The 15005-nt window shown below is 34.9% G+C and overlaps 1 protein-coding gene across 9 annotated transcripts in view; it reads left to right on the top strand.

Annotated features, from left to right (window-relative positions):
* Nucleotides 1-15005, top strand: part of PALM2AKAP2 (PALM2 and AKAP2 fusion) — a 492110-nt gene that overhangs the window by 463196 nt on the left and 13909 nt on the right. The window lies entirely within an intron of this gene.

Below are 15005 nucleotides of genomic sequence, written 5' to 3'. Positions count from 1 at the left end.
TAATGTCACATTTTGAAATTCATCTTTGGTCACAAACCCTTATTTTCATTCTCTGCATATATCTCTTAAAAACCCAAATTGTTTGATGAGTTTCTTGTATACCTACATCAGACTTTTTGGACAGCTACATTTTTTCTTCCTTATTTGTGATAGTTTGTTGCTATCATTGGAAACACTTTCCTTAAAGCTTCGAATATGTATATATGTATGTGTGTTTCAACAATATATTTATATGTACATGTACATACATATACCTATGTATAATATTTCTCTTAGCCTAGGGAATATGCCATCTTAAACATACTTTTCCTTTCTTCACCTACTAACTGTAAGATAGAATGGTTGGTCCTTTCCTCCTAAGATTCCCATCATTTCTGCTTAAGTAACAAGTCTCACCTTTGTTTAGAATCAACTCCAAAATAAAAAAAAGCTCCCCTTTTTGCTTCCTTAGCCTTTTGAAAAATTAACATAATTAAGGCAACTCAATAATTTATCAATTTCCCTCCTGTTGGTAAAGACAGAACTTTAACAAAAGTTCATGTAGTTGAAATACCTATTTACTACTAGACCATTATACCATATCAGACTGTTTTCTTTACTCATTATCTATTTCTTCCTCTTGTTCAGGATAAGTATATTCTGATGACAGTATTATTGATTTTTCTTACTAATATTCACCAAAATTCTCTCCACCATGCTTCCTCTTTAAAAAAAAATTTCTTTTGGGGGGCAGCATTTCTTCACATGAGTATTTCATAATGCCTGGGGTATTCTACAACCCTTTTTATCTAACAAGAATAGTGGGGATAGAAAAACAAAATAAAAATCAACCCTGTTCCTCAGCTTTATACTTTAACCAAATAGCTGCCTTGCATTGGGATTTTTTTATTCACCTTATTTACCCGTGGGCATTTTTTTGTTTATTTGTTTGTTTGTTTTATTTTTTATTTTATTTTATTTTTTTGCCAAGGCAATTGGGGTTAAATGACTTGCCCAGGGTCACATAGCTAAGAAGTATTAAGTGTCTGAGACCAGATTTGAACTCAGGTCCTCCTGACATTCAGGGCTGGTGCTCTATCCCCTGTGCTACCTAGCTACCCCTATTTACCCATGTTTTGGACAATTTTGCAAATCTATGTCTGAGGACATAGGCTGCAATAAGTATTTGTTAAAGTTAATGTATTAACATCTTATTGTCCAAAAGTGCTGTGAAGATATTGTGTATAAGTCTTTAAATATCATTATTTTGTTTCATCATTGAGAAGAACTTTTCAGGAAACCGGGAAGTTAAAGATTAGCTTTTGGCAACTTAAAAATACTTTTTGTAGGGATTCTTTACAAAACAAAACAAATTTTTGAAAAATATATAATGGAGAGAGTTGAGAAATAAAGGTTTCATTAAAGTTAAGAGCTTGAGGCTTTCTAAATGGCTTTGTGTTTGAGAAAGGACTAGTTTCAGTCCCATTGACTGGGAGAGTATCTAAAATGTGATTAGTTGTCCTAGTTATAATTTCCATTTATAGTCTTGCTTTTAAAAAATCCACTAGCAGGTGTTTTATCTGTCCTTTGTATAACAGTGTATTATAATTGTTGAACTCACCGAAGTTTTATCATTTATCCAATGAGAATATTTCTTTTGAGGATGGTAGCATAGTGGATAGAGCATGGACTTCAGATCAAACTCTTCCTCATGAAGACTCATCTTCGTGAGTTCAAATCTGACCTCAGACGCTTGCTAGCTATATAACCCTGAATAGTCACTTACTTAACTGTCTCCATTTCTCATCTGAAAAATGAATTGGAGAAAGAAATGGCAAACCATTCCCATATCTATGCCAAGAAAACACCAAAATGAGATTATAGAGAATTGTACATGACTCCACAAAGGGGATGTAGCTATAGAATTTAATAACCAAGAAATTTTTGTATTGTCTTTTTTTAAGATGTGACTTCTAAGCATCATCATAATAACAGCATTTAAATAGTGCTTTATATGTTAATCTCATTTAATCCTCACAACAACTCTATGAAGGAGGCATTTTTATTATCCTTGTTATACATTTGAGGAAACTAAGGCAGAAGTTAAATGATTTGTCCACTAATACAATGTTTGAGTCAGAATTTGAACACAGGTCCCCTTGTTTCTAGGTATATATTTTGCCACCTAGTTGCCTATATAAAATTTCTAAAACCTTTTATAAAATTAAATCTTGCCGTAGTAGTTTCATCATCTATAGATAGTTGGGCTTAAGATTTTGGATAAGATAATTGTTACAATCTAATATGTTTTCAAAATACTCAGATATATAAAAAAAGGTCTGTGTCCTTATTTGATGGAGGTATTCCCTCTAAAGAGGATGAAAAATCACTAACATATGATACAGTAAAGCTTTCTAACTTAGACTTCTCCATTTTTATATGAAAATATCTCAGTGATATTTTTTCCCCAGAAAGATATTTGTTAAGACACATCTTTTCATTTATTTCATGATAAATTCACATCTCTAATGAGGTTGGCTATTAATGTGAAAACTATTGCTCTTCTCATGAGTCTCATTTCAGAGTAGAAAGGATTCCCAAACAATGTTTACAATTACATGTAGAGGTTCTTGATTAAAATGGGGAAATACCCCAGCTGAGAATTGAGCAAAAAGATTTTATTGATGTGAGATAGTCAATTTGTATGTTTGCTAAACATCTTCTGAAATCAGGGTGCTTGATGTGGATATAAAAGATAACAGCTCTTTACCTAATTTGGTTCCCTATGTTTTTTTTTTTTTTTGTTAGTTTGTTTTTTTGCCATGATGAGCTAGTATGGACACTGATTTCCCACTGCTCTTTTGCCTTGAAGTATTGTAGTGAATTACAAAGAATTGACTGGGCTGGTGGGTTTGGTTTCAGTGGTCTTGGATGGCCTTATGTTATTTTCTGAGTTGAGCTTGGTGCCTACAAATAGTTACTAACAAAACTGATAGATATGTTTAGGGGATCAAAGCCCATCGCAAAGCAACTGACTTTTCAGATAGAAAAGGAAGGGGGTGGGCACATGGTAAAAGAGATAATTTGCCAGTTAGGATTTAACTGTCTAGCCAGGATATTCCTACAAATCTTTTTTTTTTTTCCAAAACTTCATTCTTCATGAATAAGCTAATGCTTTCATTGCAAGAAGAATACCAGTCTATGAAGTCATTGAAAGAATAGGGCTCTTGTGTAAGATGAATCTATTTCCTAATCTTGAGGCAGAATGCAGAAAACTTCCTTTTAAGTTAACCGATGTGTTTTCTAAGGGTGGTGATACACAAGTTCCATTGAACTTGTTCAGCTGTGGCTAAATTGCTCTGCCTTCTCACCTTGGCCTCTCAGAAACTGGCCTTCTACTCTGCATGTAAGTAATATAGAAGCCTCCCCTGACCTGCCAAAGAAGCCCCTCAAAAGTCACCTTATAAGAGTAAAACCATCAGTGATGAACCAACGCCTCTTTCTTACTTATGGGGTGTTTGATATAAGATAGCTGAAAATTCCCCAGGAATCTTCCCTTCCTCCAGTAATATAAATTATTACTTTGGGAAAGAATATCCCATTCCCTGTGTGAACCAGACTCCATCCAAGATGACAGTGGACTACCTATATGCACTCTCCCTCACCCACCCCTTTATTTTGTGATTATCTTCCCTCAGTAAAGCTTGCTTGATAGTCTTGTTGCATCCTCTGGATTTTCTTGTATGATATTTTGGTGTTTTGATCTGTCTAAATTTTCCTTAATACATTGTATCATGCACATATATACCTGTGTAAATCCATAAATACATGTTTCTTTACTCTTTGCAAGATCATTTTAGGCAAGGTTTTTCCCCTACATCTCCAACATTTAGCTTAGTAATTGATACATTCTAAGCCTTTAATAAATACTTTCTGATTGGTTGATTGACTTTGCAGAAACAGAGTAGGTCAGATAGGGAAGGGAATTCATAGCAAAATTAATGAGTTCTTTTTTCAACAATGCAGTGATTCAGGGCAATTCCAATAGACTTGGGAATGAAAACGCTATCCTCATCCAGAGAGAAGGTTATAGAGACTGAATGTGGATCAAAGCATAGCATTTTCACCTTTTTTGTTGTCTCTTTCTCATGTTATTTTTTCCCTTTTGATCTAATTTTTCTTGTACAACATGACAAATACAGAAATATGTTTAAAAGAATTGCACATATTTAGCCTATATCAGATTGTTTGCTATCTTGGGGAGAGGGGAGGCAAGGGAGAAAGAGAAAAATTTGGAACACAAAGTTTTACAAAAATGAATGTTGAAATCTTTAAAAAAAAAAAAAAAGAGTTCTGTTTTGTACATATTGAGTTTGAGAAGGCATCTCTGTTCTATCCAGTCAGAAATATTCATTAGGGAATCAGGGCTGAACGTATTATAAATCTCGGTATCATACGTCTAGACATGATGGTATCAGATGAAGTAGATCAAGAGAGGAAAAAAAATGCTCAGGACAAAGCCCTGTAATACACATGGTTAGTGAGTATGACATGGATAGCAGTTCATCAAAGGAGTCTCCAAAGGAACCACTTGGGAACCCAAAGAGACCAAGGTCTCAAAGGATGCTTAACAGAATTGAATGCCGCAGAAGAATCAAGGATGAAGTAGAATTGGATGCCAAAAGTGGATAACTACTTTGCAAGCATGTTCTAGAGAAGATTCTATGCTCTAAGTAAGATTGGAAATAATAATCTCTAAAATTCCTCCTAAGTCTGATTTTCTATCCCATTCATCTCCAGAAACAGGTTCTTAACATTCTCTGTTTCCTGGATCCCCTTGGCAGTGTGGTAAAGTCTATGGACCCCTACTCAGGATTGTGTTTTTAAATATATAAAGTAAAATGAATAGAATTACAAAGGAAACTCTTTCAGTACAATCAAATTATATTGAAATACAGTTAGCAAAATCTTTTTTTTTTTTTTTAAAACAAGTTCATGGACTGAGAGAGTTAAGAACCTCTCCTAGAAAGTACATTATGAAATCATGGTTTTAGTTTCATAATAATAGGACCAGAATTTTGCCATGGAATTTTGTTCAATGACATGTAATTTGCTTCTGACATCGAATTTTATAAGATAATAAAAAGTTTAGAACAAAAGAGAACCATACAGTTACTCCCTTCATTTGATGAACCAGAAAACATTCCCAGAAGGAAATGTTTTCCCAAAGTCACTCATTAAAGTTATTCAAGGAATTAGTATCATCCAAAATAAAACATTAATTACTTAAAAAGAATAAACAATGCAGGCCAAATGTCCATACCAGAAAAGGAAGATTCTCTAATGTCACTCTGAAGACAGCTTGAGAATTAAGACACTATGTAGTAGTCTTTGAAGAGTGGTGCAAAATCATCAACTTCATAAGAGACATAGAAGTAACTACTGTGCAGTATTGTTACATAGATACTTTTGAATGAAAAAAAGCTTTTCTTAATAGCTCACTAACTTTACAGGAACTGTGCTAAAGATTGCAAATACAAGCAAATGAGAGGGGTAGACACAGTACCTAGAAGGGTCTGGCTCATTGTCACTTGGCATTACCAGTACCAAAACCCTCTCATTTTTTTTAACCATGAAAATGCTTAAATTAATAAATTCAGCTACATGCCTAGAAAGATACATATTCTCCAGCCAACATAAGGAAAGTCAGAGTTCCTCTTTATTGGGATTTTTGCCCTGCTTCTGGTGAGGAAAATGGTTAAATTGAAATAAAGCATGGATGCCAGATGTCCAATTGGTGAATATGAGAAATCCTAGACAGGATATGACTGATCCCTAGTGGCGATAATTGCTGCCTCTTTCTTTCCCTGTGCCTCTTGCCTTCTTTGATCTATTTTATTTATTCATTATTTCTTTGAATAAGCTATTACTTCACAGGGAGAGAAAAAGAGGGTTTCAGCTCCTTATCAAACACATATGTATTTCATAAAGCGATCATTTCGTTGTGGTTGTAAAAATTAATTGCAAAGATTTTTTTTTTCTTAATAAAATCTACTGTTGGAGGTTAATGGGACTGGGAAATTGGGCAGTATCTACCATTAGTGGATCTTGCTTGTAAAGTAACCTCAAGGTTCTAGGTTTACATATATATTAATTTAAGAGAGGTTTCCCTTTCCCCATCCCACGGATGTATATTTACTGTGTCCTCAACACCCCATTTTTTTTTAAAAAGGCCTTTTCAGAGTAAGATGGGAAATAATACCTGTGCAAAAAAAAAAAGGTCATTTAAAAAATATTTCATTATAAATCTAATGCTACATTTTGGGAGGCAAAATTGAGATAAATGATTTCTAGACCCTTATCTTTTTGTCTCATTGAGATGTAGTAGTAATCCTAGCTTCTCAAAGATGATGTCAAAGCTAACTCTCAGAGATGATACTTGAGCAAACAGCTATCATTTTTTTTAAACCAGATAGTAAAAGGCATTCTTCTTGTGAAACAAGGGTTTTTAACCTGGGGCTCCATGAACTTAGATGGGACAAACATTACACATATATTTTCACTAATCTCCAACTGAGACTTAGCATTTCCTTCAATTATTTAAATACATTATTCTGGAAAAGAGCATGGGCTTCATCAGACTGCAAAGATGGATCCATAGCACAAAAAGGTTTGGGTAACTGTAGAATAGTAGATTTATATTCTACTTTTCTATATGATTTGAGGCAATTCACTATAATGATTAACAAAATTAATTTATTTCTTTTTCAAATTGTGACACAGTTAAATTTCCACTTAGTATAAATATTTCTAAAAATTTGTAGGAATTATTACACATAATAATAAATTAATTATATACATATACATAATTATAAAATATGAAAAAAAGACTCCTTTTTTGCCACTATATCACATTGAATTCTTTTTATTTTTTTGGAATTATAACCTTATGACCCAGGATTACATTTCTGTAGAGAAATATTATTTTTTGTCACTTTCCTTACCCTCTAAGTCAGTATATGAGAATGAACTGGACATTTTTAAATTTAAAATCAAGAAATCTTGATTCAGATATGAATTCAAGTTTTTCTAAATGTTTGCTATTCAACCTTAAGCAGCTCATCTCCTCTAGGCTTTAAATTTGCTCATAAGATGTAATTATGAACACTTTTACAATCATTTCATAAGGTATCAAGTAATAATGTATGCAGAGTGCTTTGTCATTATCTCAAACTACAGGTAGAAGCCTCATGGTTCCACAATAATGTCATTAGTATATCACAATTGAACTCTGCCTCTGTCTAACATCTTGACTCCCTGTTATATTGGGCTAGTTACCTGAGTGAGATACAAGTTGTTACTCTGATATTAACTCCCACACTAGAAAATTACCTGCTTAATATTATATTTTTGTGGAACTAAATAATGGCATTAGGTAGCATGTAACTGCTCCTTAAAACATTTTTATAGTTAAAAAAAATTCATATAGCAGTCAAACCTACTGGTAATGAATTTCTGTTGCCTAGACCATCCTTGTCCAAATCATTTGGTGACATCATTTTGAGAGAGCAAAAACTCTCAAAAAAAGAATCCTTCCTGTTGGCTCTTTCTTGTTTGTATGGCTTAGGGGGCCAGTTCACTGACCCTCAGACTGTTGGAGGACCGGGCTATAATAAAAACAAAAACTTTGTTTTGTGGGCCTTTAAATAAAGAAACTTCACAGCCCTGGGTGAGGGGGATAAACGTCCTCAGCTACTGCATCTGGCCCGCAGGCAGTAGTTTGAGAGATCCCTGGTAGACATTTAACAGTAAATTTACATCATTTAGGCCAAACACAAGGTCACTTCCATGCCTACAATGTTACAGATTTTTATAAAAATTAAAGTAAGAGTGTTATGGGGGGGGGGGGGGGGGGGGGGGGGGGGAGAGGAGGAAGGTAGTGGGAGGAGGTAAAAAACATAGAAAGAATTCGGTTAAGTATTTATTTAGCAACTACAATCCAATACACAGTTTCTAGCACATTTACTTTAATGGACTTTTTGGTTTGATTTGCTGTTTTGTTGTTGTTGTTTGTTGTGTTTTGGGTTTTTTTTTGGGGGGGGGGCGTTCTTATCATGATAGGTAATTGAGTTCTACTTTCATGTGAAAAAATATTCAGGAAAAATGTTCCCTTTCAACGTAATCTTCAAACACCATTTCCCTAACTTGTAGAAGCATCAGATTTTCAGTACCCTGTTCACAATTATCAAATTGATTTTTAGAATTAAGATTTACTTAGTGAAACTTATTGCAAACTACACAGCTTATACTTTTATAAAGGAAGAGATTTTTATTATGGAAGTCATGTTTCTAATGTGTTTCTTCAAGTATAGTGAGAGCCACAACTATTCACAACCCACATTTTGATCTTTTCCACACTTGTGTGTGGGTAGTAGCAGTACAATGGTACTTTATAATGAATTGGATCATCTTTGGCATGAGGAAGGTACTGATGGTTATTCTCCTCACACAGTCAAGACTTGTCACTCCTAGGAAATGCAGTCACCTTGTAAAATGCAAGAAGGGTGGCAGAGGGAGGGCTTTACTTCAGCAGCAAAAATGAACCAGTAGGGGAAAAGTATTTTATCCCTAATCTTGCCACATCTGCCCAGTCTCAGAACTGCAGCAAAGCCATTCTTGGTAAGCTAGTAACCCAAACTTAATTACCTTCAGTCTCCACCCATTTTTTTTCCCCCTTTGTGAAAGCAAAGATAAAAGTGATATAAAGTGAGATTCTTGCAATTTGCCTAGTGGGGAAAAAAAAAAAAAAAAACCTTGCTGGGTTTGGAATCAGGAGAAACTTAGGTTTGAGTCCTTACTCCAAACTGTTACTACCTTGGTGATAAAGAAAGAAGGCATTTCTGTTTCCTCATCTTTAAAGTATGGATAATATTATCTATGGCTATCTAACTCTGCATTTATTGTGAGGATCAAAAGATCTTCTACATAAGCACTTTTTAAGCCTTAAAACATTATTAAATGTCAGCTATCATTATAAGCTGACCAGCACATAAGCAAAGTCTTTTCTATTACCTCTTGTATAGCAAAGATAATTTCCATTTATTTTCCTGGTTGATAGAAGATCAAGTCATATATAGTAAAGGCAGGTAGGAAATGATCTCATTCTGAAAATTATATATATATGGGGTTTTTTTGTTTTGTTTTATTGTTTGTTTTTGTGTTTTGTTTTGTTTTGTTTTGTTTTGTTTTTGCTGAGCAATTGGGATTAAATGATTTGTCCAGGGTCACACAGCTAGGAAGTGTTAAGTGTCTAAGATCAGATTTGAACTCGGGTCCTCCTGACTTCAGGACTAGTGCTCTATCTATCCACTGCACTACTTAGCTGCCCTGAAAACTATATTTCATACTATAGAGCAGGGCTTCTTAAACTTTTCCCACTTGAGACTCCTTTTCCCCAAGAAATTATTACAAATCTCTGGGTATATGAGTATATAAAACAGGTATACAAATCAAACACTTGATAATAAATCAAAACTGTGTGACCCCCCTCTCCCCCCTCCATATTCAGTTACAAGACCTCATATGGGGTCACAACCCACAGTTTAAGAAGCTGGGCCATAGAGTATTATACAATAGTAAGTTATAAAGGTGAAAGTATCTTTTTTTTAAAGCTAATTTTTATGTTTTCCTAGTCCCTTCCTTTTCTCTCTCTCATAGCATCTTAGACTTTAGAGAAGCCATGGGTCCAAATCTCTCTTTTTACAGATAAGGAACTGAGGTCCAGTGAGTTAGGATTTGTCCAGAGTCACTAGGTAATTTTTGAGGTGAGCTTTCAGTCCAGGCAGGCCTTCCTGGATTGTCAGCATGGTATGCTGACTTTCTTGATATTTTATTTGAATTCCTCTGACATTATAATTTTACTTCTTATCTTTTTTGATGATGATGATAATGATGATTATCTTTATTTTGTCTCTTTATCTTTTTTGATTTATCACTATCTCTTCCTCTGTGTAGGGAAGATTTGGGTGTGTGGGGAAATTTGAGTGCCCTAGATTCAAGCTTTAGATCTAGAAGGGACCTTAAATTCCATCTAATTCAATCCTCTTATTTTACAATTGAGTTAACTGAGACCATTGAGCTTAACTTGCTCAATGTTACTTAGCTAGAACATAGAGACAAGATTTGAACCTAGGTTTTCTGACTAAATTCATCACTCTTTTCATCGTGCCACAGAAAAAGAAAGAGAGCATTGCATTAGAAAATAAATGGTAAACAAATTTTACTCCTCAATTATCACTTGTTAACAGTGTGCCATATAATTTACTGACTATCAAACCAAACGCTAAAGATATTTCTTCCCTAAGGAATAAGTTACCATTTCTTACCTACAGAAACAACAAGAGACCGACCTGTTAGTATAAATAAATTATCATTGAGACTGTATCAGAACAGTGGTGTGCTTTGAGAGTTGAAATGAAACCCAGTGGCCTGAAGGTTGAGAAGGTTTGTTTGTTTTGTTTTGTTTTGTTTTTTAAACAGAAGAAGCTATAATTGTGAATTTTACTATCCCAATAGTATGGAGGGAGAAAAAGAGGAGAAGGGGAAAGGAGAGAGGGAGGGAGAGGGAGAGAGGGAGAAAAGGAAATCGAGAAAGGGGAGAGGGGAGAGTAAGGGAGGAATTAGGGGAAGATGGGGGGAGAGAGAGAAAGAGGGAGAGTGGGGAAGAGAGAGAAAAAGAAAGAGAAAGGGAGAGGAATGAATTTCTGAATTCCAGTTGGACATCAGCAAAGGATGTTTTTGGTTTGAGGTAAATAATTTTTCTGGTTTTCCTGTGCTACGGGAAAGTTTGAGGACCCAATTAGCAAATTGAGTTTTTAAGATACCACTTTTAGTTGCAATGAGTTTATTTTCACAGTGTGGAGGCTGTGCAAAAAAACCCATCTCCTGCTAAAACTTTAATAAACTGTTATGAAATCCTCCAATGTGCTAATAATTTAAACGGCAGACTCCTTTTTCTGGAGATGTCTTGGTCTTGCTAAGTACTCTGGCCTTCCAAACTATTTTCTCAATATCCTCTCACTTTTAAATCAATTGCCTCTCAGGCCGTTTAAAGTTTTTCTTTATGGTTTGTGCGACCTCTAGTGGACACTAATTCTTACAAATGGCTTAATAGTTGGACTAAATTTTTGCTTTCCTGTATTGAAGCAGAATGATAGAATCTTAGACCCCCCTAGCATTTGGAGTTAAGAATTATCCAGTTGAACCTTCTAATTATATATATATATATAAAACTGCTGCAAAGCAAAGTGATTTGTTTCAGGTTACATAGTCAGGAGCTAAGACTAGAATCCTAGGTCTCTCAGTTCTTTACCTTTTTTGATTGTAATGCAAAATGGATTCGAAGGAGGAGTCTTCATTCCTCCTCAGCAGGCAAATGAAAATTATTGTTGAAAGTCATATGGTATATATATTTTTTAATTTATTAATTTTCCTCAAAATTTTGTGTTTGAACCTATCACAATTCTTTGGATGGTACTTTTGGTCAAATCTCTGGAATTTGGGTTTGGGTGAATGTAAAAGATTACTGGAATTCTTTGTGCCTTGCTTTTTCCTGTGAAAGAAAATGAAGATAATTCATTCGTAATCATACAGTGAAGTCATTCATATATATATATATATGAAATAGAAAATCACAGAAAAGCAAAATATTGAGGATAATTCAACTACTTTTCATAGGATTGAGGAATCGAAGATTTAAAGCTAGAAGGGACCATTAAGCCTAACAATATCTTTTTATAGATAAGGAAACTGAGGCCCAGAGGTGTGACATAGAGGGTCACTTAAGCCAATAAGTATCTGAAATGGTATTTGAAGCTAGGCCTTCCTAACTCTAACTGCCTTTATCAGTTTTTAGAATGAGTCAGGATAGAGCACTAAGTTTTATTAAATTATCTAAGTACATATACTTTTGTAGTTTGCTTAGGACGTTTTCTTCAGTGCTTTAAAAAATACATGCTATCTGATCTTCATATTCAATATTCTGACCTTTGGTGAAGGCATTACCCTTGTTTTCTGAATTTCTTTCCGTTTATATTAGCAATTTTGCATCGAAGATACAGAGATGAAAAATGACACTTGTCCCCACCACCTTCAAGGAGTTTACAATCTAATTGAGGACTTTTGATAAGATCTAGGCAAATTACACTTAAAACAACAACTTGAAGAGGGAGTCCCTTTTAACTGAGAAAATCAAAGGTTTTATGGGAAAAGTGCCATCTGAGCCATCCGTAGGGTCTTAAAGAGAAGGCTTTTAACAGAATGATAAGAAAAGAGTACATCTCAGATATTGGGGCTGCAGTGGGGGAGGGGAGCAAGTGGAGACAGCTTACATGAGCACATGAAGATGGGAAAGTGAAAGACAATACTGTATTAGGGACTAGATAATAATTTCAAATGGAAGATTCCATAGAGTGTTTAGAGGGTATGAAATCAATCTGGAACTGAATTAAAGCAATCCTATTTTATCCTCTAAATAATAGAAAGCTACTATAAATTTTTTTGGGGGGAAAAAAAAGGAATGTCAAATCTGTGGTAAAGGACAGAGAGAGTAGGGAGTATTATAGTGTATATACTGGGGAGGATGAGACAATGATAGGATGAAGATGAGCACCTGAGAGATAGGAAGTTTGGACTGACTAAATTTATCACTGGAGAGATTGAATGTGAGAAGAATGGAAAAGAGGAGTCAAAGATGATCAAGCTTTCATCATGGGTGACAGGGAGGTATTCAGATGGCACCATCCTCAGAAATAAGGAATTAGAAGTTAGTTTTAGGAAAGAGAATTTCAGAGCTAAAAAGTCACCTTTATCATTAAATTTAAATGCTTCAAATATTGAAAACAGAAGGTACCTAAGAGACAGTTTAGTTCAGTTCCTTCATTCTATCTGTTAGCTCTTATAAGCCTTAATTTCCCAAGTGATTTGTTGAATATCATTTAATCAGTGTCTTAAATCCAAGCTTCTCAATCCAATGTACATGGAATCATAGACTTAAAGCTTAAAGGGATCTCTCTTCCCTATAACTCTTAAACTATAAACTCTTAATATATGCAAAATTCTTTTAATATTTTAATAATTCTTTTTATATAATTGTTTCCCTTTGTAATCCCATGTGCTTTATTCATTTAAAAAATTATTCTGACATGGTTTTATGACTCAAAAAAAGTTAGGGACTTCTGATGTAGTCCATGCCCCCATTTCAGATTTAAGAACCTTTTTTTTTTTAAATTACTTTCTTGGTCTCACAAGTAAATGACAGAGCTGCTGGGTATAATAGAGCTGGGTTTTGGACTCTGGTCTTCTGAACCAAAATCTAGTTGAATTTTCTACTGGATGATTTTGTTGTTTTCAAGAATATATCATGCTACCTCTATAACCTTTGCTCCCAGAGAAATATTCAGAGTTCAGACTTGCCCTTTTCTGAGTTCTTAGCAAGCTTATTAATGATTTGAGTTACAAAATCAAAATTCTTTTTCTTACAAACTCAGATAGACACAGGGTCATTTTACCAACAGAAGGATCTCTGCCTGCCATATTTAATATTTTTTTAAAAAACACATATTGACATTATGATTTATTTTGTTAAATATTTCCCACTTACATCTTATCTACTTTTGCCGGCAATAGGGAGTGTTGCCTTCATATGTTTGACATCTCTGGTCTACACAGCCCAAATTTATCAATTTGTAACAGTCTTTTTCATGCATCCTTTTTTCCTTAATCAAAACCACACACATTTCACTTATAATGTGTCAGTTTTACTGGATCGACAGTATGGGCTGGCCATACAAAACACCAGGATGTTAACATTGACCTTCCAATCTTGAAGTGTGATTCACAGATTGTTGTCAGCACTGAAGTGAGAGGCTGATTTACAAACCAGGCAGATAAAATATTTAGAAGTTTGGGAGATCAAAGGCAACAGAGAGGTAAAGCGCCTTTTAATGAAAAAAAAAAAAAATAGCTGGGAACAGGGGATTCATTTCTATCAAACCTTGTTCTCTGCCCAGTTTTGCTTGTATAGCAACTGGAAGCATGTTTCTCTCACAACTACTTTATCCCAATGCTTTCTTGAAAGCCAAGTATTTTTTTGCCTGAAAGTCTCTCCTATCAAAAAAAAAGTTGCTTTTTTTGTTTGTTTTTTGCACTCCTTTCCAATTGTGCAGTCTCCAAAGGGTGGTGGTGTTCAGTAGTTTTAAGACTCTTCGTGACTACATTTGGCTTTTGTTTGTTTGGCAAAGATACTGGAGTGGTTTGCCATTTCCTTCTTTAGCTCATTTCACAGGTGAGGAAACTGAGGCAAACAGGGTTAATTAAATGACTTGCCCAGGGTCAGTCACACAACTAGTAAATGCCTGAGGCTGGATTTGAAAATCCAGTCTTCCTGACCTCGAAGCCCATTGCTTTATCCACCATTTACTCCTCCCTAAGAGGCAATCTTCTACAACAGTTGTGTCATTTGGGGGCAGCAACCATTCACAGGCTGCTTAGCAAAGATGGGGGATGGGGGTGGGGGAGGTGGGGAGGTGGGAAGGGTGATTGATTTTAAGCAAAGCAGTAAAATGCTTCTTGCCACAATGGAACTAGGCTTTAAGTATGTGGGTGGCCAAGTGAATGTTCAGTTATAGCCTTGATTAGCAGGAAAGAATTTCCAGCATCTCCGAGGTCCCCATCTAGGAATCACTGTTACAGTCATTCACCATCTTTTCTTCATGAGACATTTTAGTAATCAAACTATAAATTCAGCCCTATATTTCTACCACAGTGAATCCACACTCTATTTAGATATCCATGCCTTAAGATCTATGTTGATTCATATGCTGAGTAAAGAAGCACCTTGTGGCTCTCCCAGAGACCTGTGTATCTTTGTGTAGAAGTGTAAAATATTTGCCAGACCTACTCATCTGACCATTAAAAACCAGTTGACTTGAAGTTTTTAGTAGTCTAATCTTTAAGGTGCTCTTTAG

This window comes from Sarcophilus harrisii, chromosome 1 (genome assembly GCF_902635505.1).
Source record: "Sarcophilus harrisii chromosome 1, mSarHar1.11, whole genome shotgun sequence".
NCBI lineage: Eukaryota > Metazoa > Chordata > Mammalia > Dasyuromorphia > Dasyuridae > Sarcophilus > Sarcophilus harrisii.
The sequence above is the reverse complement of the archived record's forward strand: the minus strand, read 5'-3'. Positions and strand labels throughout refer to the sequence as shown.